Here is an 8,376-nt window from a genome sequence, read left to right as displayed (position 1 = left end):
GCAAGCAGCGCCTCATCACTCCACCACCTTCCGGGCCTGTGGAACCACTTTCTGGTCTCTCCTCTACATGTGGGAGCTCCACGCTGCTGCAGCAGCTCAAAGACTTCATCCGGGAGGAAGTTGCTCGCCAGATATCTTTACTTCCGACGAACTGCGAGCTGTCCCAAAATTTGGCGCCTCTTCGACAGGTCATTGCCGACCGCGTGGCAGAGGCCCTTCCCTCTGTCGCTCCACCAGCTCCCATGCCTCAGCCTGCACCAGCCGTTGAGCCCCTCGCATATGCCGACGTCCCTGCCGCTTCACCAATGACGCCCGCTCCTGTCGCACCGCTGACGTACGCTGCCGTCGCTGCCTGACCGCGACCAGCTAGCTACCCTTTGGTCTACGCTACGCCTCCAGGACCTGTACAGCAATTTATTCCGGCGCCACAGCCTTTTATTCCTCCGCAGCGCCGCAATCCATGGCGAACAAGTGACAACCGTCTCATCTGTTATTCCTGTGGGTTTGCTGGCCATGTTGCCCGGTACTGCAGAAGTCGCACTCACGACGATTTTGTACCGCGCCGAATGTCAGCTTCCTGGCAGCCGCCCCGAAATCAGTACGCAGCCGCCGATCCATCTGCAAGTTCCGTCGCGAATGACCGTGGCTCCTTTTCTCCTCGCCGCTCAACCTCGCCGCGTCGCCGCTCCCTATCTCCGCTGCGACGGCGTCCCAATCTGGCGCAAGAGGAAAACTGATTGCCGCAGTTCCTGAGGCGAGAACTGCGCAACGAGCGTACTGTCAAAGGCCTCACGTATCTCCCGCGAATCTACTTGAAGTTTCTGTTGACGGCGTTATAGTACTGGCTCTGGTCGACACCGGCGCTGCTGTTTCTGCCATGGCTGCAAGTCTTTGCCGTTCATTGCGCAAAGTAACGACACCTATTTCCGGATTCTCACTTTGCACGGCAAGTGCCCAGCCTGTCAACCCTATAGCGGTGTGCACAGCACGAGTCGTCATTCAGGAAGTTGTGTACGCAATAGAGTTCGTCGTTTTGCCTTCCTGCTCTCATGATCTTATCTTGGGCTGGGATTTTCTGTCGCGAAACAATGCGGTGATCAACTGTGCTCGTGCCGAACTGGAGTTTTTTGCGCTTGACGTACCGTTGCCGAACGTTCCTTCTCCGAAAGTCGTCGTTGCCGAAGATATTGACCTCCCTGCGTGCTCTTTCGTCCTTGTGCCCACCGCTTGTGATTTTCCCCGCAGTGCCGATGTCCTTTTCACACCCTCGCCCATCTTTATAAACCGCAAAAGTCTTCCCCTGCCTTATGCCGTACTTTCTATATCAGCTGGCCTCACCGCGCTCTGGATTTCTAATCCGTTCTCCTTTCCCGTCTCCCTGCGTCGTGCGGAATGCCTCGGCACCGTACAGCTCATTGATTCCATTCTCACCGCTGACGCAACCTCCGCTTCGCAGCCTGGTGACTTGGCTGCACTCACACCACCTGTTCTTGCGCCGGACCAGTCGTTTCCTGACGTTTTCCTCCGCTCCATCGACGCCAATCTTCCTGGTCCTCACCGCACTGAACTTCTCGCACTGCTTCATCAGTTCCGTTCTTCATTCGACTTTCATCAGCCTGCTTTGAGCCGCACATCAACTGTCGCCCACCACATTGACACCGGTTCTCATGCTCCTCTGCGTCAGCGCCCCTATCGTGTCTCTGCCACCGAGCGCCGAGTTATTATTTATTATTATTATTATTTATTGATACTGCAATCCCAGGAAGGGATTTTCGCAGGGTGAGCATACAGAATATAGGTAAGTACAAATATTAAGAAAAAAAAGTACAAAGGCCACAAATTAATAATAAGCAACAAAAACACAACAGCAAAAATGAAAGGCTCAATGACGTAACACAGCAAAAAAAGTACAATAAGGTTTGGGGCATATAAATACACTACTATCAAGTCATCAGTGAACATGGTCAACAGGGAATTAATTAAATGAAGAAAGAGCACCAAAACGATCACAATATTAAAATCAGGTCATAAAAAAATGGGAAACGGGAATGCATGACAGAGGACATTATTGTGCACTGAGGTTGCCGATGAATGATGTTACAGATAGCTGTAGGACTTCGTCGTTAGTAAGTTGATTCCACTCCGTTACTGTTCGCGGAAAAAAGGAATATTTAAAGCAGTTATTACGCTGGGTGAAAGGGGTGATTGTAAGATTGTGACGTTGTCTTGTAGAATAACCTGAAGAGAAGGATATTAGTCCATCAATGTTAATTTTAAAATGACCTTTGACCAATTGGTATAAGAACTTTAGTCGAACAACGCGATTCCTTTCGGTTATAGATATTAAAGCAGCCCTGTTTAAGAGGTCACTTACTGATGTGCGTCCATAGCTATTGTAAACAAAACGTACTGCTTTCTTTTGTATTTTTTCAATTTTATTTACGTTTGTTTTGGTGAATGGATCCCAGATTATTGCCGCATAATCTAGTATTGGAAGGACAATCGATTTATACGCTAGAAGCCGAACTCGGGGTGTGGAAAGTCTCAATGCACGCCTAAGAAAGAAAAGTTTACGGTTTGCATTATTTACAGTTTGATCAATGTGTTTAGTCCAGTCAAGGTTGTTAGTAATCCATAGCCCTAGATATTTGTAGTGTGAGACTTCGGAAAGAATGTTGTTATCAAATGAATATTGGAACATCAGTGGACTTTTCTTGTGAGTGATTCTCATATACACGGTTTTTTGAAAGTTGATAGGCATCTGCCATGCATCACACCAGGCATTAATTTTCTGAAAAGCCTCATTAAGTTTTACCTGATCTGACATGTTTTTAATTTCGGAGTATAGCACACAATCATCCGCATATAGTTTAATATTAACAGGAATGTCTTTCACGATGTCGTTAATGTAAATGATAAACAAGAGTGGCCCAAGCACTGAGCCCTGAGGGACGCCAGAGTCAACAAAAACAGTTTGAGAGGAATGTTCCCCAAAAGAGACATATTGCTGACGGTTACTCAAATATGCTGAAATCCAATTAATGATTTTGTTATTTCTGAGTGTGCTATTAATTTTGGAAAGCAGTTTTTTGTGAGAGACCTTATCAAATGCTTTGGCGAAATCCATAAAAATGGCATCTGTTTGGCTACTATTGTTAATAGCATTCGCAAAATCGTGTATAGTCTGAACTAATTGGGTACAAGTAGAATAACCTTTCCGGAATCCGTGTTGGAAATTTGTAATAAAATTGTGTTGTTCAAGAAAATGGGAAATGTGGGTGTGTATTATGTGTTCCATAATTTTGCAAACGGTCGATGTTAATGAAATCGGTCGGTAATTATTAATGTGCTGTTTGTTTCCATTTTTATGAATTGGTTGAACTCTGGCTGTCCTCCAGTCGCCCGGAACCTGTCCTTCGTTTAGAGACCTAGAAAAAATTATAAATAAATACTTGGACACCCATTCTGCATACCTCGTTAGGAATGCATTGGGTATTTTATCAGGCCCAAGGGATTTTTTTACGTTAAGATTCAAAAGCATTTTAGTTATACCCTGTTCACTGATGACAAGATCAGGCATCGGAGGTAAGCATGTTTCGAACACAGGTTGTATGCCATTATCCTTAGTAAAAACGGATTTGAAGTATTCGTTAAAGGCGGTTGATATTACCTTTCCGTCATGTGTTAATGTGCCATTGATTTCAAATGCATGAGAATCCCTAGATACTGGTGAGATTGTACGCCAAAATTTTTCAGGTGAGCTAGTTATAAAATTAGGTAACAAATCGCCAAAATAATTTTCTTTATCAAGTGCTACCTGTCCTCTTAGTTGACTTGACAGAGCGGAAATTTTATCCAGCAGGCCTTCAGGTTGGACAACTGCTTGCCTTTTCTTTTTCAACTTTTTTAATTTTCTACGCATTTGTATTGAAGTGCGGGAAATCCAGGGATTGTCACGTTTTGTCTTTTTAACAATGCTTGGCACAAAACTGTTAATACACATCATAACCAGATCCTTAAAAGAAATCCACAGATCGTCTACATTTACGGTAGACTTCGAAAAACTATCAAAATAAAAGGATAAGGTATCGATTATTGATGTGTCATCAGCGCGTGAGAAGTTAGGAAAACATGACTGCTTTGGATGGCTGTCAATAGCGGCATCAAATAAGGTAAGGAACACGGCCTGGTGATCGGAGATTCCTGGGATTATTTCGCATTTTGTTTTAGTACTAATAGATCCGCTTACGAAGAAAAGGTCCAGTATAGATTTAGCGCTATCGTGTACCCTGGTGTACTCGTCAACAAGTTGGGATAAATCAAATGCAAATGCTATGTCCAACATGGCATCACCTGTTTTGTCGTTATGGTTTTTGAGGGACATCGTGCGCCAGTCAATATTAGGCAGATTAAAGTCGCCAGCTAGAATTATCCGATCGCCAGGTTTTAAATATGTGTTCATGTAAGTTTTCAAATCATTTAAAACCGATATGGAAGAAGAAGGGGGCCCGTACAACACACCTATAATGTACCTGATTGTACCACAATATGTTTTACTGAAAATGCACTCTACATTAGGCACATCAGGCATCCTTAAAACTCGTAATGATTTCTTGTATATCATACAGACGCCGCCACCTCTTCCAGTACGGTCTTTCCGGAGTACATTGTAACCAGTAGGCACGAATTCACTGTCGAAAATTGCATCATGTAACCATGTTTCGGTTAGCACAGCAATGTCTGAATCGTTAGTAAAAAGGAGCCCTTCAAGCTCGGTTACTTTATTGATTACACTTCTGCAGTTAATGTTTAAGATTTTCAAGGATGTAGGATCATGCTTTTTCTGTCAGTTATTTTTCTTATTGACCAATCTGACACGCTCTCCTTTCTGGGCATCCCAAGCAAACATAACACTATCAATGCTAATTTTATCAAAGACCAGCTTTACCTTAGCGCCATTTGCTTTTTCTTCCGCTGCGCTGTCCCACAAAAGTTTACGTAAGTCACGCACGCGCTTTGAGAAGTCTTCCGAGATAGAGTACGACGATCCTTTTAGTTTGTAGGCTGCTTGTAAAATGGATGCCTTTTCCCGATAGTCAAGAAATTTTATGATAACCGGTCTAGATCTGTCACTGGATTTACGCCCAAGCCTATGAAGTCTTTCTATACCTGTAGGTGTTATACCTATCTTCTCTTTTATTATGTCGTCTTTCACTGTGTTTTCAAGTTCTTCAAGCGTCTCGTTTTCTGACTCTTCTAAACCATAAATTATAAGATTATTGCGACGGCTTCTGTTTTCTAAGTCGTCCACCTTATTCATCAGAAAGGACAACTGGCTGTCAAAATCTGCTATTGTTTTTTCTATTTCGCTTACTTGTTTTGACAGCGTGCCTAGTTTGGACAACTGTTGTTCAATGCTATCTATTCTGTTGTTTAGTGTAACCATTTGCTCTTTTATTTCGTTCTGACCGTCGATAATTCCTTCAATAGTTCCTTGCACTTTCTTTTGGCCGTCTAGCAGTTCCGACAGCAATTGCTTCTCAGTTGGTCCCGGGTTTGTCTCAATATCTCCCGAAAGAAGTAGGTTAGTAGGCAATAAAGCAATGTGCGCCAGAATACATTTGAAACACTGTGGGCAGGGCAGCAGCAACAGAAACCGGTTGTCACTACGATAACAGTACATGGAAACGTTTTTACTAACCTGTAGAGCAAGACAAAAATGGTTGCTGAGCATGTTGCCGATACTGCTGCTGGCCTGCCCACTGAAGAAAGTCGATGTTGCTCGCTCTTTTAAAGGGGCTTGCTGAGCCATGTGATGTGACGTCACAGTTGTCGAGATGAAGCGATGCGCTGTCAGTTGCGGAACGGAAAACAATGTAATCGCCGGGCACCTGGCACGAGCCAGATTTTCCGATGCCGGCTCACTGAACACATCCACGTCGATTGCCCTTGATGCGTAGGCGCTGGGCCACCATTCATTCCCGCGATGCGAGGGCTCGTTGACCAGGTCAAACGACGTAGCCACTGGGTCGTAGCCACGCGGTGGAACTGGTCCGCACAGAAGGGCCGCCAAAATCTGTAGAGCAAGACAAAAATGGTTGCTGAGCATGTTGCCGATACTGCTGCTGGCCTGCCCACTGAAGAAAGTCGATGTTGCTCGCTCTTTTAAAGGGGCTTGCTGAGCCATGTGATGTGACGTCACAGTTGTCGAGATGAAGCGATGCGCTGTCAGTTGCGGAACGGAAAACAATGTAATCGCCGGGCACCTGGCACGAGCCAGATTTTCCGATGCCGGCTCACTGAACACATCCACGTCGATTGCCCTTGATGCGTAGGCGCTGGGCCACCATTCATTCCCGCGATGCGAGGGCTCGTTGACCAGGCCAAACGACGTAGCCACTGGGTCGTAGCCACGCGGTGGAACTGGTCCGCACAGAAGGGCCGCCAAAATCTGTAGAGCAAGACAAAAATGGTTGCTGAGCATGTTGCCGATACTGCTGCTGGCCTGCCCACTCTGACACCGGTTCTCATGCTCCTCTGCGTCAGCGCCCCTATCGTGTCTCTGCCACCGAGCGCCGAGTTATTGAAGACCAAGTTGATACTATGCTTCAGAATGGCGTGATCGAGCCTTCTAGCAGTCCGTGGGCCTCTCCTGTAGTCCTGGTGAGGAAGAAAGACGGTTCTATTCGCTTCTGCGTTGATTACCGTCGCCTAAATAAAATCACGCGGAAAGATGTGTACCCTCTACCGCGTATAGATGATGCATTGGACTGTTTACAAGGCGCTGAACTCTTTTCTTCGCTCGATTTACGCTCCGGTTACTGGCAGGTACCCATGGCTGCGGAAGATCGCCCTAAAACCGCATTTGTCACCCCCGATGGCCTCTTTGAATTTACCGTCATGCCTTTCGGTCTGTGTAATGCTCCTGCTACATTCGAGCGTATGATGGACACTATTCTGCGTGGCCTGAAGTGGAAGACGTGCCTGTGTTACCTTGACGACATCGTGGTGTTCTCGCCGGACTTTGCGACCCACCTCTCTCGCCTGAAGCAGGTCTTGACATGTCTTGCGAATGCCGGTCTGCAGCTCAACTTGAAGAAGTGTCGTTTCGCTGCTCGTGAGCTGACTATTTTAGGCCACGTTGTGTCCAAGGAGGGTATCCGCCCTGATCCCGCCAAACTTCGAGCTGTGACTGCCTTCCCGAAACCTACTACCATTAAGCAACTCCGGAGCTTCTTGGGCTTGTGCTCATACTTCCGGCGTTTTATACGGAACTTTGCTTCCATTGTCGCCCCGCTGACTCAGCTCCTTGGCCATAACTCAGACTTTTCGCTGTGGTCACCAGCATGCGACACCGCCTACAATACCTTGCGCCGCCTCCTCACAGCTCCGCCCATCCTGCGCCATTTTGACCCCCAGGCGCCCACCGAAGTGCACGCAGACGCCAGTGGTGTCGGCCTCGGCGCTGTGCTTGCTCAGCGCCCCTCTGGCTTTGGCGAATACGTGGTCGCTTATGCCAGCCGTACTCTCACGAAAGCTGAAACTAACTACTCAGTAACGGAAAAGGAGTGCTTGGCCGTTGTCTGGGCACTCACAAAGTTTCGACCTTACCTTTACGGCCGTCCTTTTGATGTAGTCACTGACCATCATGCCCTCTGCTGGCTTTCATCGCTCAAAGATCCCTCCGGCCGGTTGGCACGATGGGCTCTTCGTCTCCAAGAATATGATATCCGTGTCGTTTACCGATCTGGTCGCAAGCATAAAGACGCCGACGCTTTGTCTCGCTCGCCGCTTCCAGCCGACCTTGCTAGCCTCTCTGCCTTGGACCCCGTGGTGTTTACGCTCGACGTCAGTGACATGCCCGCCGAACAACGAAAGGACCCATGGATCGCCTCTCTTATTGACTACCTCTCCAACCATTCGCAAGTTACCCCTTCACGCGACGTTCGCCGCCAAGCTTCCCACTACGAGATTCGGGATCACCTCCTTTACCGGCGCAACTACAATTCAACTGGACGGAAATGGCTCCTCGTGATCCCGCGCCATCTACGGACCGAAGTATGTACAGCTTTCCACGCCGATCCGCAGTGCGGTCACGCCGGAGTTTTCAAGACGTACACCCGAATCCGTCTTCGCTACTATTGGCGCGGTATGTACAACTCGGTTCTTCGGTACGTCCGATCGTGCCTGGCTTGCCAACGCCGCAAACCTGCCTCTCACCGTTCGGCTGGTGAGTTACAGCCTCTCGTATGTCCGCTTAGACCCTTCGACCGCATTGGCATTGACTTCTACGGCCCTCTTCCATACACAGCTGCCGGCAATCGCTGGGTCATTGTCGCGGTCGACCATCTGACGAGATATGCCGAAACTGCCGCG

The 8,376-nt window shown here is 47.5% G+C and overlaps 1 pseudogene; it reads right to left on the bottom strand.

Annotated features, from left to right (window-relative positions):
- Positions 1–5,595: 5,595 nt before the first annotated feature.
- LOC149345441 (uncharacterized) lies at positions 5,596–7,317 on the bottom strand (annotated as a pseudogene).
- Positions 7,318–8,376: the final 1,059 nt, after the last annotated feature.

The sequence above is a fragment of the Amblyomma mixtum genome, chromosome 5 (assembly GCF_055824585.1).
Source record: "Amblyomma mixtum isolate Tamu chromosome 5, ASM5582458v1, whole genome shotgun sequence".
NCBI classification, from domain to species: Eukaryota; Metazoa; Arthropoda; class Arachnida; order Ixodida; family Ixodidae; genus Amblyomma; species Amblyomma mixtum.
This window is presented reverse-complemented; position numbering and strand designations above follow the sequence as displayed.